General features: G+C 31.7%; 1 protein-coding gene across 4 annotated transcripts in view; it reads right to left on the bottom strand.

Moving 5' to 3' along the window:
* The window catches only part of LOC118192698 (teneurin-a-like), a 1,025,489-nt gene extending 1,002,669 nt beyond the window's left edge, over nt 1-22,820 (bottom strand). For all 4 annotated transcript variants that reach the window (XM_085809689.1, XM_085809693.1, XM_085809690.1 and 1 more), the window contains exon 1: nt 22,485-22,820. The gene's annotated coding sequence lies outside the window, so the exon portion shown is untranslated. The remainder of the gene's footprint in view (nt 1-22,484) is intronic.
* Nucleotides 22,821-26,995: the final 4,175 nt, after the last annotated feature.

Genomic DNA, 26,995 nt, shown 5'->3' with positions numbered 1-26,995 from the left:
AGATTATTTATATGTTTCCTAAGCTAGGGGTCTTCTGCGCTGTATATGTTTTTGAGTTTTAAACTATTAATAGCATAAGATGTATATTTTTGTTTGTCAGTGTTAAGTTGTTTCGTAAAGACAGCCGTGATGATCGGGCTGCGACACCATTCCAGACGACCCCGCCGATGTTGCGGGGTCAAAGGCAAACGTCGTAAAGGCCTCTGTAAGCATAACCCCGCCTCAGACAAGACCCGTGAGATGGTGGACCACGGGAGGTATAAACGTATTTGTAGTGCGTTGATAGTCGACAATCATATCGTTGGGGCGGTTCGGGCCTGGCGAACAATCATCCTATCTTGCCTCGCATTTGTGCTCCTTTGCCTTCCAGAGCCTTCATTTCGTCGACAATTTCCCTGTAGCAACCATTGTTGCCAACATGCCAACATCTCTGCACAGCTGTGTCTGTACGCTGCAGGTGGCGGCCTGTTGCGCGGTATGACTTCCAGCTTCATGCAACCCTACAATGCGACCACGTTCGAAATCGTTTAGTTATCTGTAAGGCCTTCGATATCGTCGTAATGGCATCTTTACGGAATTACAATGGCAGCAACAAAAAAGATAAATTTTCCGCCTCTCTTACTGGTTTTATACTTTGCGAATTGCGCACTGCAAGTGCGCGCTATGATCGTAATTCGTGATTATTTGCCTTAAAACTTTGATCATTTACATGTTCGATCAAGATGTTTTTGCATACCAAATTTCGTCACGATCACAGAAGTCCTTCTTGGTGCTTCGATGTTTTCTGCAAAAGAGTATATGTATTATTTTGTATGTATATGTATTATTATTAGTATTCGTTGATGTATCTAAGAATTATGGCAACGTGGGCCCAAGAGCATCGCCAACGCATTCTAACAGCTAACATACTTTAACAGCTTATTTATTCCTGCAGTTAACGCATTCATGTAAAATCAATTGTTCGTTCATGCGACTTCACAGAGAAGCAAATGCATTCCAGAGGCAGGCCTCCTGGGACTCAGGAGCTGCCGGTTCAAGATAGAGGAGGACGTGGTACATATACCTGATTACCTTTTTAGACATCAGGTGTCCCCGTCCTCCGTCACCTGTCCTCTTCCTGGCAACAATTCGCTTTGAAGAACAATATAAGGATTTTTAAGTTCGGACCACAGCTAAAGTTAGCTTCCTATTGCAAAACTAAATTAACTAAGGGATAGGAACAAGAAATCATAAGTGTAGCTGTGATAGCGGCGATGAAGATTTTAAGCATATTCTATCTTGAGTATCTTCATCGTGTCCAGCAGGAGAAAGATACTTTGGACAACTTTGAAGCACCGCGAACTGAACAGACAGTTTCTATTTTTCCTAATTTCATTCTCAATTTAGATTATTGAGTTCCTCTTCATTTTATTACGTTTTTTTTTAATTTTAATTTACCTTTTCTTCTTATTTTTTTATTATTATCCCCTTGCAGGGCTATTGTACATTTGTTTATTCATTTGTTAGTGTTATACGTACATGAGTAAGCCTCGTGGTATACTTTGTGGACCACGAGGGTATGGATTAGAGTTAACAAAAAACTTAGAATCAGGTAATAAACCTTAATGAGCGGAATGATTGTTACATTAGTACGTGATACAGTTGCTGTTTTAGAGATACCGAAAGAGACATAAAGAGATCTATGAAATGAGGATGATTTTAAAAAATAGCATCAGGACATTTTTATCATAGCGTCATTAAGACTATGAACATATTAATAGACATGTACTGGTATTATCTTGCGTCAAAAGGAAATATGCTTTTTGACTTGAATTTATTACAGACTAAATATGAAAATGCTAATTTGCCTTCAAACCTGGCTATGGAAAGAAATGAAAGAGTTCAAGAAGTCTTGAAAATTAAACCAACTAAAATAACTTTAAGTATTAACTATAATATAACTATAAATCTAATTTTGATAATTTTTACATTTTCTAAAGAATAAATGCATTTCAGTCTATTTCCCTATTCCCAATGAAATATGAATTAATTTCATAAATAAAGAACTCACAACTACGCTCGAGTGACATAACTCACCACTAAATTTATAGACTGGAAATTATTATAACGTTATATATCTTCCACTGACAATTTGCTATATTTCCTTCTTACAAAAATTTATTGTACTGATTTTGCTTTTCATAATATTCAGGGTGTTAACATATTGCGTTGGACTTTAACATTTTCTATTAATCTTAATTTGCCTCCTAAGATGTTACAAAAAAATGGATTCAAATCATTTCGCTATAATAAAATTATTAAACCGAACTAAATTTTACATTTTATATCTTATAAAGATCGAATTTGTTTCAACTTCCTTTAGTCTCCCAAATTTATTGTTTAGTTTCAGAACCAAAGCACTGACGACTACACGATAACAGCAAAACTCCTTGAAAAAATCTAAAAATTGATTATAAATTTCTCCTGAGAATTTTCAATTCATTTTCCTTTTTTATTAAAAAATTAGTGTACTGATTATGTTTACTTTTTCATAATATCCGTGCTACTCTACGTTTCAAGAAAGGATAATTTCAAGAGTCTTAATTTACAGAAGCAGATGAGAATCAAAACATCTTATTAAGCAATCATTTCACATAAATAGACTTTGATTTAGTGAAATCACTTTCCTAAAATCTTTTAAATTTCTGTTTACTTAAATATCATAGATGTCATACCTATGAGGAAGGGAAAATTTATGACTTGAATGCTTCGTTGTAGCAAAATGAAGCGAAAAAATAATATGCCTTCTTCAACTGCTTGCATTAAACTCGTACCTTACTCGAATTTTAAATGTTAGAGTAGTTCCATTTATTTATCTTGATGAATTAAACCTGTCACTGATGTCGTCGACTAATGGGCAAAACGTCAAATGATCTCGCGAGATCTTCAGTCTAGAAACTACATTTGTTAAACTTGTGAGGACCTGTTCCCTCCCGCCTTAAAGCTTAGAAGTAATTGCATGTTATTGACAGATAAACCTTGGCACAGAGAATCGAAGGGCATCATCAACCTGTTTCCTTTTCTATTGCGAACGTCCATTTAATTGAGAATGTGAAGTAAAGGCATTTAGCTGGAGAGCTGATAGTTAAACATTCATAAATCTAAGCAAACATACTAAATACGTTTGAATGAGCATTTGAGAAAATAGTTACTTTAATGCAAAAGCATGATACTGATGTCCTATGTACTAATAATCACTTCCTGAATAAGGGATTGTGTGAATTTAAGTAGCTTTAAAATTTTATTTTCTATGAAAGAAACTAAAGTCTTTGGAGCTTAATAAATATTGCATACGATAAATCAATATTTCTACCCTTTTCAGCCTTATTTCCACAGATTTTGCTTTGCATTAATTACTTAGCATGTGTATTTACATTAATAATTGCTTTTACACTACAATTTAGATATTTTAACTATTAATTCAAATTTTTCTTTTCCTATTCTTCAAGCAATAAGACTTAACTTGCAGTAAATCAAACACATGAGATTTGCTCTGAAAGGTTTATTACAAAGTTATTTATATTGTTTGGAATGATAACTATGAAAACATAACTTTCAACTGTTAAAAGATGCCTTTTAATACTAACTTTATGCCAACTATATATTATAAAGGCGGTTAAGCATGAATAACATCTATTTACTTTATACTTGACATAACATGTCATTCTCTTCAGGGTTCTACACTTTAAGACATACAATTTATTTGAGATAGTAAATTACACTGGTTTCTAAACCTTTAGCAAGCAATGCAAATTAGCAGTTTTTGAAATAACAGTTGAAAATAAGTGGATGAAAATCGCTGCGGATGCAGATGGCAGTATGCAAAAATTGTATGTTATAACAAATCATGGTTAAGGATTGTCCAAGTATATGCTAATTAAGCAACGTAACTGAAGGCATCAGCATTCTGAAGAATTTAAGGAGGTTCATTTGAAAGCTAATAAGAAGTGGTTATAAATTTCGCAGGATAATGTTTGATGGTATTCATGTTTCTTTAACTGAAATAAGACAAATGGCAGATAGTGAGCGCTGGTGTGCTGTTGGATGCATTGAAGCAAGAAAGTCAACTAAATACGTGACTGTTTTCTTTGGCGATTATAAATAGTTAATTTCTTGAATGTGAAAATAACTAGAAACAAGGCAGTCAGTTTTTCTAGAAATCTGCAAGTAAAATCGACAAGCGACCTCCACAACTGTTATAGTTATAGTGCCATTTGGTAACAAAATATCTGCCACTACCCTGCGCCGAAGGTTTCATATGAAAGGACTGAATGGTCGAGTACCAAGTACTTGTGTTTTATTAGCAAACCGATAAAAAGGGGCAAGATTAATGAGGTTGTCAACATTTCAATTGGACTGTCTCAGATGGCGCAATGTCATGTTCACGGATGACTGCAGGTTCACCCTGGATCAGATAACAAGTGTATATGAGTATAGATTACAAATGTATTACAGATATGCGTCTGCAGTGAACGAGGCACACGGAATCAAATACTGATCGTCATCGAACATCACGCAATAAGAGGTGGCAGAATCACAATGTGGGCTGGAATTTCAATGAGATATATGCCCTCAGCTGCCCATTTTCAGAGTCGGTACTATGATGGCCGCGAAATATTGGTGAGAAGTCCTATTCTTTATTGTGAGACTATGCTGCAACAGTTGGATTCGAGTTCTTCCGTATGGAAGACAATGCCCGTCGCCGTCGAGCCAACATCGTTAACAAGTACCTGGAGAGCGGTGGCCGACAGAACGTTTAACCGATACGTACATTCAACCGATACGGTTAATTAGACGACACTGACAGTTAGCCGACAAAACATTTAACCGACGCATACATTCAGATATTTCAGATACAGATGATTAGCCGACACAGACAGTTAGCGAACTGGACATTTAGTCGACACAAACATTTAGCCGACATGGACATTTAGCCAACAGGGCATTTAGTCAACAGGAAACTTAGACGACAGGAAAATTTAGCCCTACAGGATATCGAGGCCACAAGACAATTAGCGGACAGGGCATTTAACCAGACATTTACCGACAGAATATTTAGCCTAGAACACATTTAGCAGACAGGACAGGAGCCGACGGACAAGACGTTTATCCGACAGCACGTTTAGATGACAACGCGTACATATACACAAAAAAAATGCAACAATATTTTTGGTAAAATTTTTTCATTTTTATTTGGGAGTAAAAATACTATTTCCAAGGTATCTAACGAGAAGGTTTATGAAAAAGTACCATAGTTTCGACTTCATTAAATGTTAAAAAACTATGGCTTTTAAAACTGGACACAAAAACAACCTAATATTGGCATACATTTTGAAATCAATGTCGAGAATAATCAGACATAAGTTATGTGTGAAGTGGGAAAGAAAATTTCGCAGTCGGAAGAGTAAAACGATTTTATATGGAAAGAATGAGAGCAAAGCGATAACTAATGTAATGTAAATTGAATTTCTTTGAAGCCTTTCACATTAACAAAATTGTTTCTTCTTTGCTAAATAACATTCATTTTTCTACGCTTTCAAATTATAATATCTTAGCTTTTTCACATTTCGTTATTATTTTCTGCGATAAATCACGTTACATTTGATTTCGATTTGCTCCAAACATTTCTTTAAGTATAAAACCGTTTTGGTCTTCCGACTGTTGAAATTTTCTATCCTATTCCTGAAATATAGAGATCGAGCCCACCAACCGCCAAACGGTAAAGTCGCTGAATACGGTTAGTTCGGCCCAGCGTTCGAATCCCGGCAGACGGGCTGGCTCCATGGGCGCCTCCGTGGCTCTCCCTATGGGTAATGTGTGTATGAGCCAGTTTTCACTAGAAAGTTCTTCAAGAAGGCATCTATTTCCTTAAGCAGATTGCCTTCGAGAACGTTGTCATAATGAGATAAACCAGACGAAATGGAAATACAGAGATCTATGTCGGATCTCTCGAAATTAATTTCAAAATCTACTCCAAAATAAGGTTGCTTTAATATCCAACTTTAAAATCCAGAGTTTCTTTAATATTAAAATATCTGCTATTTATTCATAAAATTCTTTGGGTACTCTGGAAACAGCCTTTTTTCAGATAAATATGGAAAAACTTCAGTCTTGGCTAAATGCCATGTCGGCTAACTGTCAGTGTCGGTTAAATGTCCTGCCGGCTAAGTGTCACAGATCTCCTGGTGAGTGAGAGCATTTCTCGTATAGAGTTGCCACCGTATCCCTCTGTCCACATTCTCTTCTAAAGCTGATATAGTGGGTTTCGTTCACAAGCGCCAAGATTCTACCTGCATTTTTATGCTTTTAAGCTTTGTTCGTTGTTTCATTAGTTAAATATAGATATAGTAGATTGCATTTATTAGTAAATAAATTCGCACGTGAGTACTAATGATTGGCATATGAAATGGTATTTTTGCTCTTTGTGCCAGCTACTAGAAGCCAGGAACTAGATAGATAATTGTTCACGCGTTCTGAGTATATTATTTTTTATTAGTCTTACATAAGCTACTGAAAAAGAATTTAAACAGTCCGTGTATAACTTTTTTCCATAAGAATAAACCAAAAGAAAATCAAATGAGTGAGTAAATGGTTTTGCGAACTAAACCCTTTTTTATTGCATCTATGCTTTGAGATACATCTAAATGATCCATTTCAGTATGCTAAGTGAATTACTTAGTCCCTTCTTACACGCCAAACACACGCCTAAATACTGCAGAGTCATTAGGTTATTTTGATGCTAGAGACATGAAAATTGACCAATGCCCTCGCCGGGACTCGAACCTGGACCTCTCGAGTGTGCTAACTGTTATACCACGAAAGCATGCAGAAAGGAAAGATAAAATACCTTACGTTGAAAAAAAGAGATTTCAAGCTCAGAATTCTTAATTTTCAATGCTATTTTTTAATAGCGAGTAAAGCGAGAAAAGCACATTTTCCTTTTTTTTCTAAGAATGTTATTTTTTGAAGAATTAATATTACAGGCAAACATTTTTAAATATAACGTTATAGATTATACTGAGGAATCTTTTGAAAAATACTAATCTGTATTTTGTGACTAAAATAGGAAAATTCTTCATATGTACCTTTTGATGTGTGTGGATAGATGTTAAATTAATAATTATTTCCATGTTTGATATTAATGAGATACATGCATTGAACTAAGAGAAATTTGCTTATCTTTCGCAACATTTTGAACATTTACGCTATTTTACAGATGAGCAAATTTAAAATTAAAAATAAAAATCTTTGACTTTTAAAATATTAAATATTATCTTAAAATATTCCAATATTTTAAATCGGGCTGTAAAATTAGTATACCACTGATAATGTATAATATAGAATTAAACTACGGTAATTTCATTAGCATAACATTTATTCTTTACAGAACTATATACATTTTGTTTTTCAAAATAATAGATTAAAACCACCAAGGAAAAAAAGAACGGTTCTAAATTTATAGGAACCTTTTTTACTTCCTTGTACGAAGTAAAAAGGAAGTATTGTAATCGCGAAAAGTTTCAAACAGCATATTTCAACGAAAATATCAATTTTGACTGCAATCGAATGCAATTTAACGATGTTTTAAGCGAGATATCTGTACGTATGGACAGAATAAAATACTCATTTCCTTGAAAAAATTATAAAACTGCTTTAAAATGAATTCTGAAGAGAATTTTTCGTGGCGTCTGTACGTACGTACGTATTTCGCATAACTCAAAAACGAGTAGCCTCAGAACGTTGAAATTTTGTATATAGGACTGCTATAACATGTAGATGTGCACTTCGTATTTTGGTTGCAATCGGCCGCGCCAAACGTATATAAATATATTTATATAAATATCCACTCTGTTACCCGGCTCAGCGATCTCAGTTTCTTTACTCTTATATGTTTGTAAATTGTACATTTTTTGCTTTCAAAATGATTGAATTATGTTGTTCTTATCTTCCGGTTAAGGTTTTTATGCCTTTAGTAAATCTCTATGCAATATTTTTAGAATTATCAACAATTTTAAAGTTATTTAAGTGCCGCTAAGCCTTTTTTTTTATGGCGGCCATTGATTGTTTACATTTGAAACAGCAGACTAGTGGATTTGTTGCCAATATAGAGAAACTTAGCTTAGCAACAACAAAGATAACGCCTTCATTTATTATTGACAATTAAATCATGCTTAATCCTTTCTGGAATTTTTTCGATAAAATAAGTGTTTAAGATTTACTTCGTAATTTTTAAAGATATTTTGAGTTTTTATGTATTTTTGCCTTGTCGCGAAGTGAGAACTGAATTAATTGAATGAGAAATACTCAATCGTCTGTGAAAAACTGTTTCTTTTTTGCTGTGTTTGCTTAATTTCTTTTATACATCATTCTAGCTTTATTATAGTATTTGAATAGAACGTGTTGCAACAATTAGATAATTCTATTCTTTAAATGTTATAAATTTTGTGCATTATGAGTTATAATATGAACGAAATATAATACTGTTAAGTGAATCTAGCGTCAGAGTGTAGCTATGGTAAACAAATACTAGAGTGAATTTTAAAGAATGCATTTATTCTATTGTGGTTTATGCGATGTCGGCGAAGTAGATTTAATTCAATCCAATAAGTTTAAATAAAATGCAAGAAAAATGCGTATAATTTAATATTCCGTACAAGGAAGTCATGTGGTGTACACATCAGATTTTTTCTAAAAATGTTTCACTCCTGAAGAAGACCATGTGGTTGATCGCTTTTGAAATCGACAGAGTTTTATCTAAAATCGCTGTGTTCCCCTTTTTTCTTAATTTTGGTTTATTTTAATGTGCTGCTATGCAAGGTACGTTTATTTCAGTGTTAACTGATCTTTATACTTACCTTTCGGTCTAGATTTCTGCAGAATACAGGGCTCATGCAAGGATAATTTATCACATCAAGGATTATATTCTTATATCGGGCACTACTAAAAAAATTGGGATTTAATCGGAATTCGAATTCAAAACTTCATCGGATGCCTAAACGTAAGATACGCTGAGCCGTCAAAACCAATACATGGGCCATTTTAAAATATGTGTGAATATTATTGGAATGGATGACCCCTTACAAATATAAAAAGCAAATGATAGACAACCTTCATACTTAACTAAAGATGAACTTATGTGAGAGATATTTTATATTACAGCTCTCAGAAAACCAGAAAATGAATTAATAGAAATGTAATTATATTGCCTTAATGTCTTTTAAAATTTTATTTCTCAGTCCTTTTCTATTTGAGAACTGCAAAACAACATCAGCCGAAGCAAAAATATAAATACACTATAATACGCTTTTATTTAACCAGGAAGTATTTCTTCTGATAAAAAATTGTTTTTGAGTAGGACAAATATAAAATTTTTACCAAAATAACTGGAAGAGAACTGAGATTCTTTTAAATCCACTATTCTTTACTTCTATGAGAGAACAATGAGAACTTACTGAAGTAGGTTCTCAGTTGTTTAAAAGAAGTCAGCAAAAGATTCTATTCGAAGTAAAACACAGTGATTAGTATAGTTTACAAAAGACGTACAGCAGATTTAAGCTGCTGTTAGATTTAAGCTGCATTAAATTGTAAAAAATAAAGTAAACATAATCGAATATATATATATTTAATGTCAATTTATACAATAACCATTTTTCAGTTCGAAATTTTTTCTTCAAAGTTTAATAGAAGAAAATAATAGAACCTGTTGGAAAGCACTTTTTTCAGCCGGTTTAAAAACTTAAAATTAATTTAAAACTGCCTCAAAAAAGTAATAAAAGGTCTACAGAATTTTACACCTTCTCTAAATTTTTATCTTTAAGGCACGAAGCATTGATGGAAAAAGTATTCTTTGTAATTTGTTGGAAATGTTCTACTATGTGCTAAGGAGAACTTTATCGAAAGCCAGTGAGTTTAGAAAATGGGAAACTTATTACAGTTTTTTAAATTGCAGTCCTATTAAAACCTGCATACCTATTATGAGGCGATTTTAAATCTCGATATGTTCTTCAATATTCTAAGTAAAAGTTTCCAAAATTTCGAGGATCGTGTTGTTAATACTTGGAAAGAAATTTTGGAGTTAAAAAGAAAGATATTTTTAATGAGAAATAAGAATTGTTTTAGTATAATATATATCTGTGTTGGTTTACCTAATGTTATGTATGCGTTCCTGTTAAATAAGAGTATTTTAGTGCTGCTCGTGTGATGCTTTATATGTAAAAAATCTCATTTGGACTTGACTGTATTATTCAGTTTAAGCAAAGCCGAATAATATTTTTTTCACATTTTTGATCCGGAGCATATCGAGAGATAGATTTGGAGTGTCTTGCACCTCTCTTCCTGTTCCCTTACCACCAATCCCTTGAGATGACTTTCTCTTCGACAGCCGTTGAGTGCACACAAGCTGCAGAAACACTCTATTTGTACGCGAGAGAGTGGTGTAGCACCAGGGTGCCTGGATCTAGGACCCTACCCCTAACTGAATGAAGTAAGTTATTTCGAATGACTACAAATTAAAATAACTGTAGTAAAATTAGTATTAATATGTACTTATTTACATAACCTTTTTTGTATTAACTAGTTAGTTAGATAATGTCCTATATAATTAACGAGTTAATAGATAAAGCGCACAAAATTCTGTCAGACCTGAAAATTAAAAAATAGAAGGGCTAGATAGACTGTCGAGCTGGTGAGAAACCTGTCATGCTGTAATAGACATATGTAAACAAATAAACAAGTACGAATCTCAAGATGCGCTAAGAAAAATTAATCATACAGTAAATTGCATTATACAGTGTTCATAAATATTTAATTTAAGGCAGACTATACATAAGTGAAACACATACACACAGAACTGAGATAATGCATGAATTAATCTAATTGATTACTATTACTGAAGGCGATTGGCCGTTTACTGAAGCAAGGATCATTAACATTATAGCTGTATACTCTGACGGCCGAGTTCTTAATTAGTTTCTAGTCATTGTAAAATTTCAAGCAATACGACAATAAAGTCTTGAGCTGCTCGATATGCAATTCTTCATGAAGTTTGTGGTTCCTCACGCACCACGGTGAGTTAGTAATCTGCATCAATGAACACTTTTGAGCAGTTGGAGCTTTTTTCGAACGGATTTACAGGAACAAGCCCCAAACCGGGCAGACATAACACAGTATGGGACGTAGCATGAACTTTTAAATGAGTAATTTGCTATCTATAGAAAAACGCTGTTTCGAGATTTTAAGGGGAACAGTGTATGTTTACTTATTCAAATTTGTTCATGACAGGTGTAATATGTGGGTACTATGAAAAGGGTTTACTGAGGATTACCGTAAGATAAAGGACTTGGTTGGCTCAGGGGTAGATACTCCGTAAAGTTGAAGATTTTTCTTGAAATTGTTTTTCTTAGTGAAAAGAATTGCTTGAGTTTTTTCCCACATTCACCTTGATTTTTTACTTGTTAAGCCAAGTCTCAAGTGTGTGTATGCAATCTTGTAATCGTTGTATAACTGGACTAACAAATGCACTTTGTAAACACTCTATTCAGAAACTTATGGGTCTCATTTGGTTTTCGAATCCGACCTACCAAAATCAGTTAGTTTATTACACCGTCAGGAGTAAGAAACATTACTTTAGAATCTTACGATTTAGAAATCATTTTCTTTCTTCCACTAATTTAGTACATATTATTGCTATTACCTGAAAATTAATTTTTTTTTACAAAACTGCTCCAAAGAAACTCTAATTGTAGGGAGTAAATAAAATATTATAACTAACTTGAATATATTAATTTGGTTATATAAAGCAAAATAATTACAAATAGATATAGCTTTATATGAACAGCTTTTGAAAGAATTGATATTTTCCGAAAACAGCTATAAAAATCAAAAAAACAAAAACAACAAAATTGCTATATTATGCCTAAAAGTACTTCTTTTGCATTCTAATAGCTACTCAAGATTCAACTATTCAGCAAAAATATAAATATCTTTAAGCACGTATTTTACATTTGCAATGAATGTTGCCTATTTCATTTTCAGGTGAGAAATATAACTGAAAATATACACTATATAAATTGAAAAGTAATTTTAAAAACTTAAAAAATGCATAAAATAATTTTAGGCTTGAAAAATACAATTTGGAAAACAAAATCTGAAAAATATAAAAAAATATATTAACTTAAAAATCAGTTTTAAATGCAATTTTAAAGTTATTTGCGCGGAGAATCACTGTAGGCCAAATATGGGCTTTTTAAAGCTATATACATAATTTATTACCTGCATTTAATTAGTAAAACTAGTTAAACACACCTGTGTTCAAAGTTTAAAAGCATATTTCAACTCACATACACGGGTACACGAAAATCCTTACCTGACCTTTATTTTAGCAACATATGCATCCAATAACAGAAATGTTTAAAACAATGCAAATATTCATTTTCTCGAATTTTTAATTAAACGAACTTTTTTATAAAATACATATACTAAATTTTTATACGATTCCCCAGTTCCTATACTAAAAATTTTATACTCATTAAAAAAAAAAGTAAAACGCAAAGGTTTGACACCTGTAATGCAAAAAATAAATTGAGACGACGATTAACAAATAAATTAGAATAATTCCAGATTTTTTTCCTTGAATTCTATACATATTATATTCTTTCGTGCCTTATTAGTGTACAGCAATCTTATAATTTTGCTGCAATTTGTTTCCCTTAAGAAATTAATTTATTAAAAATGTGTTTTAACATTCTCATGCAGCTTATTAGTTTGAAGTTTACATCAAATAACATTACAAAAATTAATCAAACAAAAAATATTTTTTATTTAAAATTTTTTCAAACAATGTTATGAGACTGCTATATGGATAAGACTGAATAGTGCCAGTGTTTCTTAGAACACAAATCTAGGTTTCTGTGAATAAGATCTCCTTTTTTGAAATAAAATTGTATTGAATAATATTCTTCACGATAATCGGTATAGAAGTACTCTTTAGTTAATATATTAATAACAGAGAAATATTTCTAAACTGATATTTTATCTATATTTAAGCACAAATGCAAACAAACTGATGTTTTATTTAAACACTTGGCTCAATAATTTGTGCACGGCCCCTGAATGTGATGCCCTAAATAAAAATTAAATATTTTAGTCAATTTGTATTTTACACGAGTCAATTTGTAATTTTGAATTGTATTGTTTTGTGAGTGGAAGAACATATATGTGACCAATGGTTGTGAGAATAGAGACCAGGAGCACATACATACATACTTCGTGTACGCAAAGTCCAAAAATATGTGTGGGAGCGTATACACATGCACAATTATGACAATGATTCATGAATCTGTTAAATTTATTGGCTTAACGAAGGAGAACAAATAAAATGTTTTTATGTGAAACAGGATACTCACATTAAAATGCAGTTGATGTAAATCTTCTCTTACTTTCGAAACTCTAAATCCTTTTTAAATCTTTAATACATAGTAATTCTAAGATTTCTTTAAAATACCTCTCTGGAGCAACATTTTAACTAATCTGAAATAGTACGATTAATAATGTAAAATTTATGTTTTGTATTTTACGCTATGTTCATGACCACATGTAATAACGCTTTAAAACAGGGCTAATTCAGTTCGACAATTCGACTTGATATAATTGCCGTAGTGTGAATACTATTACACACATAGTCTTTAATATAGTTCATAACCACGTCGATAATCGAAGTTAAATTGAAATGCTTCAGTAGCTACGAAGCAGAGGAGCTTTCGTGTATAGACATAAGAGTTTTGGAAGCGAAGAACCTTCTGAAACAGATCTTACCTTTGGTGGGAGTCAATGCAGGTCTTCATATAATAGGATTGATATGTTGACCACTAAGCACAAAGAGGCTTTTCAACAACGCACATAAGAAAGCTACCTTTTATTCTTTGTGTTCCTTTAACTTGAATTAGGAATTGGGGAGAGATGATCAATAGTAAATTAACTCTAAAGAATTAATTTAGAAAGAAATTAAAAGATTTGGAGAGAGAATATTTGAAACATTCTGTGGGATTCGAACCCGGATCTCCAGGATACCAGAGTGATATGCTGTTTGGTTTGGTTTAGTTTACTTAATTATGGCAAAAGCATATGAGGTCTGTCTGCCTAATAAGGGAAGGAACGCATTCGTGGAGGAGTTTCAATAGGAAACTGGGTTCTAGCCACTTCACACATGGAAAAATCTCTCATGCAACCAGCCCGTTTGCCTGGAATCGAGCTCAGGTCGAACTACCAATGTTCAGTGGCTTAACAGCCTAGTTATATGCTGTCTTCTTAAAAACAAGGTCAGGTAGAAATTTCTTTAATGTCTTAAATCTTCAAACAAGATATGGACAAGTACATCAAACGATTAGCTACACTGAATCCTGAAAACTAACCTAAATTTTTAGATTACTAATGTAATAATTTTGAATGAATATGCTATTGTTGCATTTTGGCAAATTTCGTTGCTACTATTTGTCTAGCTTTTATTCCACTTTTGAGAAAAAGGAAATTACCTGAGAGTGTTGTAACCCTCTTCCATTAATACTATCATCTCGATAGAAGATCTATAATAATATATATAAACTACCACAAAAGGCCTGAATAAACATTCTTGCTTTACTGGGATCCGAAACTTTGCTAAAGAAAGTAATCAATGCTAACTATCACTCCAACATGAACGATTTTTAAGTTTAATCTAATAACTGAACTAGCATTAAATATCTATTACAGTCTTAAAATAATATGATAATTTAACTTCACTACACAAACGTTTCCTTGAAAGGGATTTACATTTTATTTAATAAAATGTAAATCCCTTTCAAGGAAAATGTTTCTAAAATGTAATGTTTAAATAATGTTTTTAAAACTTTTATTAAACGGTTTATTTTAATTTTAATTATTCATTTAATGCATCTTTTTGATGGCGGTTAAATGAGAAAAGTACGGTTTTAGTTGAAATGAATAAGCGTCTGCGGATTTTGTCTTAAAGTACTTTTTTCTCATTAATACTAAATTTAATAATGTCTTTTCAAAGCCAGCTTTATTGTAAGCTTTAATATTTTTTGATCAAATTATCTCACTCTTCTTTTTTATATTACTGACATTATCGGCAGATTTAATATTCTCTTATTATAATTTATTCATGTATAAGTATTAAATTTCTTGAAATTCTTTCAGTGTTACGTGAAATATGAGCAGTTTTTGGGTTATGTTGTAAGGAATTCTCTCTTTCTGTACCGCCTGCTTTCGTTATGTAATTGGAAAAATTTTCGTCTAATAATTGGGAGTTCCAGAGTTCGAATTCCAGAGAAAACCATTGTCGATATTTCGTGTTTCCTGATGCGATTTAAACCTAATGACTCTATCAAAGTATTAAGTTTTTTTAGTAATGAAAACATGAAATTTCATTTAAACGTATTCAGCTCAGCCTCCTTTCAGGAGCTAGAGGAAAAATAATGAGATTAATGGAAATACCATATTTTTCATATAAATAGTACCAGACAGTATAAAGCTGTGAGTAACTGCTTGGAAAAATTCTTATTTATGTTTTTGTTTGTTCTTCAGAATATTAGCTATTGGAAACTGTAATTAGTTTTGATTCAAATCCAATCAACGTTTGAGCAAAATATATTTAGTTTTTTAATTAAAATATAATTAGCTTTAAAAATCTAAAAATGATAATAACTATTTTCGATGATATTATCATAAATAAATAGTAATTAGCTTTTAAATCTAAAAATGATATGGTTAATAACATACAATTAGCTTTATAATAAACGATAATTAGCCTTTATATTAAAAATGATAAGAACTGTTTTAGTTTTCGAATTGGAAGAAAAACACTTCAATTAGCTACCTTAGCTTGGCGTAGACTTTGCCCCGCCTATGGCCAAGTTGTTAAGATGGCTAAATAATAGTATTTTGACCCTGGTTCATGCTCAGGAGAATGAACTCGCTGCATGGTTGATTCAGTCATTTTTCGCGTACGTACGTGAATACGAGCTAGCTATCCTTAGAAACCCCTCCACGAAAGCAGACCTTCCTTTTTTATGCAGATAAATCTTTCTTGTGCCTTCCAGTATTCGTATAACTTGGAAATAAAATTTGAATAAAAGTCCTTCGCTTTCGGGATGATCAGATACAGGTCTCTCATCTTTAAGAGAGAAAAATATTATCCTCGTGTATCTGATCACCCTGTTAATCGATAGAATTTTATTTAAAATCAGCGACAAATAAGTGCATATTTACCTAGTTTTAAATATTTTAGTTTTACCTTGAGCAAAGACATTTATTTTTAATTCATCTAAAATCAAATCAGATTATCCAAATACATTCATAAATAACACAAGGAATTTTCCCTTAAACACATTTTTATATAATCTAATTTCAGTTTTGAGAATTTTAGTTACATCTGCAGTTAACGTATACATCATCTACTACCATCATTTAATCAACACAGTCCCTAATAATAAACGACTCTGAAGCACACAGGCGCCTGTAAAGGAATAACTTGTTATTTATTGTAAAATATATAGATCTCAGAGTTTGTAACTTAGAGAAGCTAAATACAGTTTAGCCAAAGTATCTACAGTAGAAGAATGCATCGATCTGATACTCAAAACGGTAGATGTGTAGTCCAAAATAATACGCAGGACTTTTAAATTCTCGGTTTACGCGGTTTTATGCGTTAAAGATGGCATATATTTTACTCGATTTAAGAAAGCTAATCCTTTTTGCATACGATGGAAATGTTTATTTTTGTGTTGCGGCTGAATTCGTTTCCTTTTTTCGCATTTAAAGGGAAACACATCGCATTATTACATTAATATTAAACTTATTTATTTTAGTCGAGTACTGGCAACAGCTCTACTTTTTTCAAATTTATGTGTAATTTCAGAAATAAATAAAAAACTCCTTAAAATAATGATATTCGTTTCATTTTGAACGTGAATTTGGCACACAAGAAATTTGCAACTGACCTTTGAATGTTTGTGACTCACCTTTGAATGACTAACCTTTAGATTTATTTCTCAAACCAGTTAATGGGTATTAATTACTTACTTAAGAACAGCGGAACTCTTGTCTTTAATTAAAAATAGGTATCAGTTGCATAGTGATGATGTACTAAAATATAATTTTAGCCTTTCTCTGAATTTGCAAGCTCTGTTACTGAAATATATTCTTAATATACAATACACGTAAATTTAGAAAACTAATTAAAACTGATTCACTAAAGCTATTAAAGTACCCTCGTGTTTCGTAATACATACCAAAAAAGTCATTTTACTGTAAACAAACAATTTAAATTGCACCACAAGGAGCCAGTTTGTCCTGAGACAGATTTATTGGGTAGGGTGAGTACTGGAAAGAGTCCCTTGTGCAAAGTTGCAATTTAAGTTACTAATCTTCTAAAAAGAATAAACATTAACAGCTTATGTTACATGCCAGTATTTTAAGATTAGGGGCATATAAAACAAAAATGCGTTTCACTTCTGAATTTCGCCGCTAAATATGTTTTTCATTTAAAATCTGCATTAATTTTCAACTTTGGCTATAATAAATTACTTTAAAGTGAAGATAAGTTTTAAAATTCTTTTTTTGGTTGGAGCTCTGCAGTTCCTCTGCTCTTCCTAGAAAGCAAGTTTTGATATCAACTCAGAATGTATTTTAAGTTCCACGTCTTAATTTCAGTTCTAAGTTTAATCAGTTTAATTTGAAGGTATTTCCACAAAAAGACCTCTTCATTAAACCAGTTAGTTTACTACTACGGTTATATTAAAGACTGTAATCTATTGAAATGCTTATTATAATTAACAATTAAATAATGTGTAATTATATATTTAAACAAATAATAAAGTTTTAATTCGGTTAACATTTGAAAATATGTATTACCAGAAAAATACATGTAATATTTTTTTTTAAATATCGGCATTGGAAAAGAGAGCATAGCAAATAAAATTCTAAAAAGACATGCGAATTTTAATTACAAAAGTTCCACACAACTTATTTTATGCCCTGAGGAATTTTAATAAGTAGCATACGAGCTGAAAGTTTGACATCTTTCACAGCAGCAAATTTAAAATCATACGACTTTAAGTTAAAGTACTTTCGTTAATGTATTGAATTTTTTTTAAGATCGGTGATGCTGTCGAGACAAAAAAAAAAAAAAAAAAAAAAAAAAAAAAAACCGCGGTTTAAAGAAAGCCTCTGAGAAATATAATTTTAGAGAATTGCTCATTTTAAGAAAGTGCAATGAAACATTTAATAAAGGCCCGGGGGAGCAAATTTTCCACTCAAAATGTTTTTTATTTATACCAAAAAAATTATTAAAAAAGAAAATTCTCAGCGAATTTCGTAATATTATCGTATAATCTAAATATAAAAACTAAGACAAAAGACGTCGTTAAGTCGCTGCATAAGTAGGAGATTTCTCTTTGGCAAGGGATGACAGGCCAGTTGATTTAAATGTTTGCATATCCAAGAGGCTGACTTATTTTGGATTTCAGAACCCCTCGTAATTATAAATTCAGCAGACAGTTTTAAATGAGGAGGGTTGCTATTTGATCTAAAACTACCCACACATCCCAGCTAAGAATAAAAAAAAAAACGAAAATAAATGCGCCTAGATTAAGTGGAAAAAGATTATCTCTCTGTAGACGCATTTTGCGCATCGATGATTACCTTAATTTTTGCTCATAACTGTAATAATGGCATATGATCAACAAATGAAAATGTTATTCGTATATCTGAGAGTTATCTAAATGGGTGGCGAAAGTTTAACAAATTCACCTTCAAAATCGCTGTGCGCTTCCAAGAAGATAGAAAGAAAACTTCTAACACATATAGTAATATTTACAAAGCAAATAAGGCAAACTGAAACACTGAATAATAAGTGAAATACATGAAAAAATAAGATATATATTAATTAAGTTCTTTCTAGCTGCTTTTTGACTCGGACCTCATAACCTGCAGCCGATCATAATTTCATTTTACCACTCAGTCGAGTTGTACACTTCCAGTATGTACTTAAGTTTTATGTATTCGGAAAATCTTCATAGTTTTACCATGAAAGGATGGTGTTTTATCTTGTTGAGATCGCCGCAAAACTTGGAAATTACAGTTAACCGTGCTCGTATGATACGTAATCATTTAAACTATTTGAGACATTTACTATTGAGACTACTAATCATTTACTATTAACCATTTACTATTTGAGACAACTCAATTCCTGAAGTCTTTCCTCTGAACGAAAGGCTCTTTAGACGAAGTCATCATTACATACGCAACACCTTTCTGATGATATTAAACAAAAACTTCTGAGAAGACTGCACATCGAAATAAATGTTTTAGCATTTTATAGAAAAGGCTTCGACAAGCCTATCTGAATACCAACAGTAATTTAAATTGTGCGATATTTTTCAGAAAATATGACTTTTAAGAAACTTGGAGCTAGTTTATCGATGCCTCTCATATCCCTTGCCTCTATAGAAACTTAAGATTAACTTAGGTTAGGTTATTTATAATCAAAAAAGCATGTTAAAGTAAAAGAAATGTGTCTCACAATATCTGAGACAGGAAGAAGGGAATAATGAAACAAAACTCGCTGTCGGCCAATATGGGAACGATATTTATTTCTCTACGTACAGAACATGCGACGTATGATACTTTTTATTAGTTACAATAAAGTTAAAATTTTTATAAAACTTTGGAATTAGATATTATAATGCACAATTTAATTTGAAAACCTAGTTTGGTTTAGTTTATTTGAGTATGGTTAAGCATAACGAGGGCTATCTGCTTAAGGCAAGGGATGCCTGCGTGGAGGACTTGCTAAGAGAAACTGGCAATGTATTCACGTTACACTTGGGAAAACAACGAAAACACTCATGCAGTCATCCCTTTCGCTGGATTAGAACCCAGGTCGAACAACTAGCGTTCATTGCCTATAACGCTCGGATACTGGTGAGTCCGATCTGAGACGGCAGTTTAAGATTTCATCGCAAAAATCGAAGGGCAATACCCGTGCTGCCAAGTAGCAATTTATCAGGCCTGATGGATGATATAAAAAAGCCATCCTTCATGGAAAGACAACACTTGTTAGACTACGTGAATGATATGCGCTCCGATAGACTAACGTAACGGTGGAGGAAAAAAACTACGTTATTAGATGTACCAATATCAAAAGTCAAAATACAAGAAAGTGTACAATTAAGATAGGTTAAGAAACGCTCACACAGTATATAATAATTACTTATTACTGACAAAACATAAACATTATATACAAACCTTTATAATACTGAAAAAAGAAGAGTTATTTGATATTAGAGGTTTATACTTGTTTCTTGTTATCAGATATTGCGCTGGCTCTAAATTAAGACGGCCTTCGTTATAGCACGAACGTATACATTTGGAAGGGTTTAAGAAAAGAGAATCTCTTACGGTTCGAGCAAGACATATTAGTTTAATGTATTGAATACATGTGATAAGAAATAAAAGTAAATATTTGGAGCACTACCCATATATATATATATATGTGTGTGTGTGTGTTTTAAAATAAAATATGTTACATTTTAGTGTAAAAACTAAGAGATAAGAAATGAATCACTAACACATTTTAAAAGTGAGACTGTACATGAAGGGAATTAGGTTTCCAGGAAAAAAAACTTTTAAAGGGAAACAATTATATTATATTCTGTGAAAATATAATATCAGCTATGTTACGTATCTAGAATTCCGTTACTGAAAACTAATTCTTAAATAGAACAATGTGCATATTAGAGCAATAATATATTTGTTAATATTCTTCCCTAAATAATTTTTCTCAACTGTATGTTACATATATACATTATATATATATATATATATATATATATATATATATATGTATATATGTATGCACATATTCACATTATATATATATATATATATATATATATATATATATATTGTATATATGAATTCAAATAGAGTATAATACATCTTAATTGCAATAAAAGTTATTAATTAGCTTCCACAGCAAAATTAATAACTAGTTGCACTTAAATGCTTAATTTATTTTTATTCAAGTACTGAATGCAAATCACAGTATACAGTATAACCGTGTATACTTTTTTAAAAGCCTTAGAACAAGTAATGCCGCCTAAGCTGCAGTTTAATTTTTATTTTACCCAACATATACATAAAAATCACATTATGAAAATGATGCTAACGATATTTTTAAAGCTCCCTAAGTCAGATTTTATAATTAAAAGACGTTGTGAATTCTTTATTATATTCGGAACTAATTCTTTCGTATCAGTAAATATTAGTTAAGTGTAAGATTAATATATAAAGAAAATAAAATGTATTAAATTTCAAGAAAGCAGTTTTTAAATAGCACTTAAATTATCAGTATTTCAAATAAATCAATATTTCTATTAAATGTTTTTTTTCACATGATAATATGTATAAATCAAATTAAATAAATAATCTCCGAAAGTATACTGATATATATCGCTCCGCTGATTGCGAAAAAAAACGTATACGTATTTTAAAAGCAACTGTAATAGATTGTTGTACTTTTTATGCAGAGAGTGATGCACATCTGTATTTCAGGAAATATATAAAGAACGTAATCATTCTGAAAGAGCATATACAAAATTAGCAGTTATGAATAGTTTCATTTCTTCTATTACATTAAAAAAAAGATAGATACAGAAACATTATTGCTACGCACATTCGTTGTAGGAAGACTATCGTATAATAATACTCGTTATAGTGGAGCTTCGAGTAATGTCATAGGACAGCCTTCCTATTTCTGTTTCATAATTTTTAAGACAAAGTTTCGTGCATGATAATGCGTAACCTTAAAATTAATTATGTCGTTTTCAGCAACAATTACAAGCGATTTCACTTTAAAATCAAGTTTTTTTGATAAAGTCATATATTTCTAACAGATCGAGTGATAAAAACGCATACATTTTAAACATTCATGTTTAACTTAGATTTCATTGAACTATTTAAAACAAAATTCCAAAAAAAAATAAGCATTAGCAGATGAAATTCTGTAAACTTTTCTTACTTAAAGAAATTAATTTAAAAATGTAATACGCTCAAAGCTCATTTACTTTCAAAAGATTTTATCAGAATTAGTACAGTACCGTATACGGAGACACAAGATTAAGATCAAGTGTTTTTAATTCTAAATTCTTCGTAAAACTGGGGCCCAACGTAATTTGATTTACGCAAGCTATGCGGCGCCTGTGTTTATATCTGTCAAATACGTCCCCGAAACTTTCCCGTCACGAGGGAATCAAACCCGTTAAATTCAGCCGCAGGACATTTCACTCTGACTAAAATGTCCTGAAAAGTTTTCCATGCGGTTTAAAAGTTTTGCCTGTTTTCATAAAATCTCAATAAGACACCATGCTAGCAAGGAGTTACAAACTTACCCCTAAAAACAAAAAGTGTACTGGAGTCTTGGTCTAGCAGCCGCACAACATCGTTTTTTTTTTTTTTTTTTTGTGTGTGTGTTTGAGACAACAAGAGTCGATACCACTGTTTCCAAAAGCTCAGCAGAGAAAACTTCTTCACTGCTTTCTGTGCTTTAAGTCCAAGTTTCCAGACATAACGGCAAGTTTAAGCATTGGAATCGGATTCACAACCGGACGATGCACCACAGCAATTGCATCATAAGCACACTTGCTCCAACTCCAAAGTATCAAGCATAGTGTCACGACGGAGTTCGGAAGCTTGGTACCCTACATGCTAAAAGCCAGGGACCAACTGAGGGCACAGAGAACGTCGTAAGAGAGAATATCCTGGGTATTCCATCTTACCACTGGCGCAGGTGACTTCGGATCGATACCACAACGGCGCAGGCGTAGGGAGGTTGACAGTGTAAAGGCGACAGTGTACTGAGACTCCCACATTTGGCAATAAATCGCTCTTTTGCTCTATTATGATAATATTACAGATGTTACGTAAACAATTTAAGCATGGGTAGCCTTCGACTATTCTAGCACGCCCTCATTTAATGTTTCAAGTGGCCTGTATGAGAAAATATATACAGAGTTAAGCTTATATTATTTGGGGGGGGGGATAATTAAAGGGAGCATTTCATTACACTACAGGAATTGCTTTGCAATTTTGATACTAAATATTATATAAAATTAAAAAAAATATATTTAAATAGTTTCTGGATCAGTTGTTGCTACAGATTTCAGCTTAATCTCTAAAAATGATAGCGGAATTAAAAAGTTAAAATCATATTATTTACAACCGCTAATATTTCTGTTCGAAGTTAGGAATCGCACTGATATAGACTGATCAAGAGCTACAATGGCGATGTTAAAAGATTAAAACTTCCGAAGTTCAAGAATGAATTAATTTTAGAAACGAATGTCGCGCGGTCAAAAAACAAGTAGGGTTGCAATCATTGTTCGTCCAATAAAAGTTAAATTAAGTTACATACTTAAGAAAATGTGAGGAAATATGTTCAAAACTCGTGTACCGTTAAAACGTAAAAACTAAATTTATATACTATAAAAATACGGTAAAGTCAATCTTTCAGTAAGTGAACTTCTATATATTTCATGCACTTTAATCAAATGGGAAATTTTGCAGAAATTTTCACATTTATTTAGTAGCTCCTAAACAAATATTTTTACTTTAGTCACTTAATTACTTTTTGGAGCATGCACAATGCAAACTAAATTTCTTTTCATATATTTGAAATTTATTCAGTACCGTCAAGTACTATGTAAAACTCCATTTTGTTAGTGGTCTGTTCTCTACTCTCTACTGGAGTTAGCTATCGAAATGTTGAATTTGTAACTTCAGTTTGGTTCGCTGTAAATGTTTTACTCATATGAAATTACCACCAAGCCTGGATAATTGCCGGTTAGACATTTACAAGGAAATGGCCAGGTCTATCAGCTACTTTATTTCGGCAAATTTTCAGAATATACCAGAAAGATATATACTGACACTGAACCTTTAGAGAGAGAAAGAATGCTGCGCAAACTGTCCTTGTCCCGGAAATTGAACTCAGATCCTTAAAAGTGAAGTTTGGCATCACTCACTGTCTTAGCGACATGATTTTATAGCATAATTATATAAGTGATTTGTAACAATTTTAGACTTCTTAAGAAGTCTAAAATAGATACTTTTGTTGTTTTATTATCTATGTTCCCTACAATCAGTTATTACAAGTTGCCTATTTACGCTAACCAAAAGATCCCCTCCAAAACGCACAAAATGCAAGTGTACAAGCAAAATCGGCAGTTTCTCAAAGGGGTTTATTAAAGCTATAGATTTTAAAGACATTACTATCCTGCTTTTAGCTATAATTGTAAGCGATGGATTTTAAACAATAGCCCATATATCTGAAATTTCTCATTACTACTATCATACATTTCAGAAGAATTAGCTGCATATTTTATTCTCGTATTCATGGTCATGAATACAGAATTAATATGCATTTTTTTAACCTTCTTCCACTATCATTAAATTATTTTAGATTACGCAACTTGAAAAATAAATTGTTAAATTATTGTGGGTAATGCTTCGTTAAAACTTTTGCTGATATATATGAAAAAACCATGGGGTCTACTTTTATTGAATTACCACTATTATAATTTTCAAAATTGTGTGACGCAAAGTATTTAAATTTTTGTTGAGTAGTTTAAGTAATTAAAAAATAAAAGTTAAAATAGCAGATATAATATTAAAATGAATCGATAAAATTCTTAAATGAACGAAAAGAAACAGGAAAGCTGGAAAGTTAAAAGCAAATAAAGTAATTCCATTTTTGACAAACTGCTGTTAAAATTTCAAATGTTCCGTTTAAAATAAATACCTACCCTTTTTTTTTTTAAATTGCTTTTAATTATTTGATGCTAATTTATTGTAGCGATTGTGAGATGTAATATAATTAGATTTTGTATTTAATTGATTAATTAAGAAGATGGAAAATGAGCCATAACACTAAATAATTAATAAAATTCATAAATCAAGAAAATTAACACAGAAAAACCTCAAAGGTGTACAGCGAAGAGAGTAATTACATACTGGATGAAACTAATATTAAAAAATCGAAAATTCATGTCAGAAATCAATAATTATTTTTTTGAGTACTCAGTAAAGAATGAATAGACTTTCTTGTCACATTTTTTGCTTTATTCTATTAACTTAGCGCATTAAGTTTTGTAATTTACTCACAATTTTTCAACTCACTTATGTATTTAACTTACATATTCGATGTCCAGCTGAGCTTTGAAACTGACATCGCACAGCATATTCTGAAAGTTGCTTTTTAATTTAAAATCTTTTCATTTCAATGAATTTCTAATTTTATGCCAAAATTTAAATTAAGTAGGGTCAATGAGCTCATGTATCGAGGAGTTCATCGACAGGGCATTAACCTCTGCACTCGTTTCGAAACCTACCTGAAATATCTAACTAATTAACTTCTGAGCTGATTGATTATCTTTAATGATAGATAATCATTTAAAATAATTAATGACATTTGGCTGAAAATTTCTACTGATTACTTTGTAGTACAATTGCCGTACATACCATATACACATATATATACATACAATAACTATATATACATCAATACCTCTCTTCCTCAGCAGAAAATGGAAATATAATGTATTTGTGGTAACCACTATTACGTTTTAAAGTGGTAACCACTATTAAAACGTAGTAGTCACTCAGAAGTTCGAGTAATCGCGATCTTAAAGTAAGTACCATAGTACATAAAATGGGCTTAATTCAATATTTGCATTATTTTTATTCAAATTTCTATCATATATTGCACAAGGCATACTGCAAATTGCTATAACAGATCTTTTTTACTGAGAGCGATTAGCAATATTAACAATGAATAGATGATTGTCATTGTAACCGGATAGCTGGTAAGTGGATGAGATACTATTATTACGGTACCGGATTGACATCGGAGTTTTCTCGACTAATGGAGAGATCATTTTGTTCTGCTTCTACCCAGTCTGTTACAACCTTGTTAAAGTGATTACTTTGATCTTTATCTATCAAGCACAACCTGATCGCATTGCAAGAGTAATTTTGGAAAGCTTTTCCTTTTAAATGGATTTGATAATATTTGAGTTTTACGGTAAATTAAATATTTGTTTCTAAGAATTATGTAAACTCGAATACAGGAGAGTGTTTTGAAATAATCAAAATATCTAAATTTTATATGGAAAAGTTTGTTAATTATGGCACCTTGATCAATACTTCCATTTTTTTATTTAGTTAATATTTCTAAATTTTAATCCGAAGCAGGCTAAAGTAGGCGTTGAAATCTGGGATTCATTCTGAGTACATACAGAAAGTTTAAAATATTTTCTCCATTTACATCAAAGTGCTATTAGTGATATTATTACATAAAAAGGATACTTACTTAAGAAAATACTGATAATTTAAAGTTAGGTTTAATACAATGGCGAATGTAAAGGAATTATTACGAGTATCAAGGGGAATGCAAAGGAATTAAGCCAAGCAAGGGGACTAGTTTTGTGGTAAATTAGAGGTAATTTTATTGGAAGACTAGAGCTGATATTTGAAAATCATTCCCAAAGAAACGCTACAGTTTTTCTCAATGAAAACTCACGTAATGTTAAACAGATTACTTCCAGTCTTGTTTGTTCAACGCTTTTTACACAAAATAAAATAAAGTTAATTTTTATATAAGGCATTGAGAATAAGCATCTGACATTAACCGAAAGCTTTTATGACGCGCAGCAAGAACAGTGACTATATCCCGCTACAAAATAAATAAATAAATAAATAAATCTGTAACTGTTCTTCTATGAACACAAACACTGACTAGCTCTGAAAGGATTTATTATAAGAGAACAGGAACAGTTACAAAGAAAATGCACATCAGAACAGAACATACACCAAAACGAAACGCTGAACATTTAGAAGTTAGAGA

The sequence above is a fragment of the Stegodyphus dumicola genome, chromosome X2 (genome assembly GCF_044657685.1).
Source record: "Stegodyphus dumicola isolate Sdum_Otavi_A_Nest chromosome X2, ASM4465768v1".
In the NCBI taxonomy this organism is placed as follows: domain Eukaryota; kingdom Metazoa; phylum Arthropoda; class Arachnida; order Araneae; family Eresidae; genus Stegodyphus; species Stegodyphus dumicola.
Note: the sequence above shows the minus strand (reverse complement) of the source record. Positions and strands in the feature narration are given on the sequence as shown.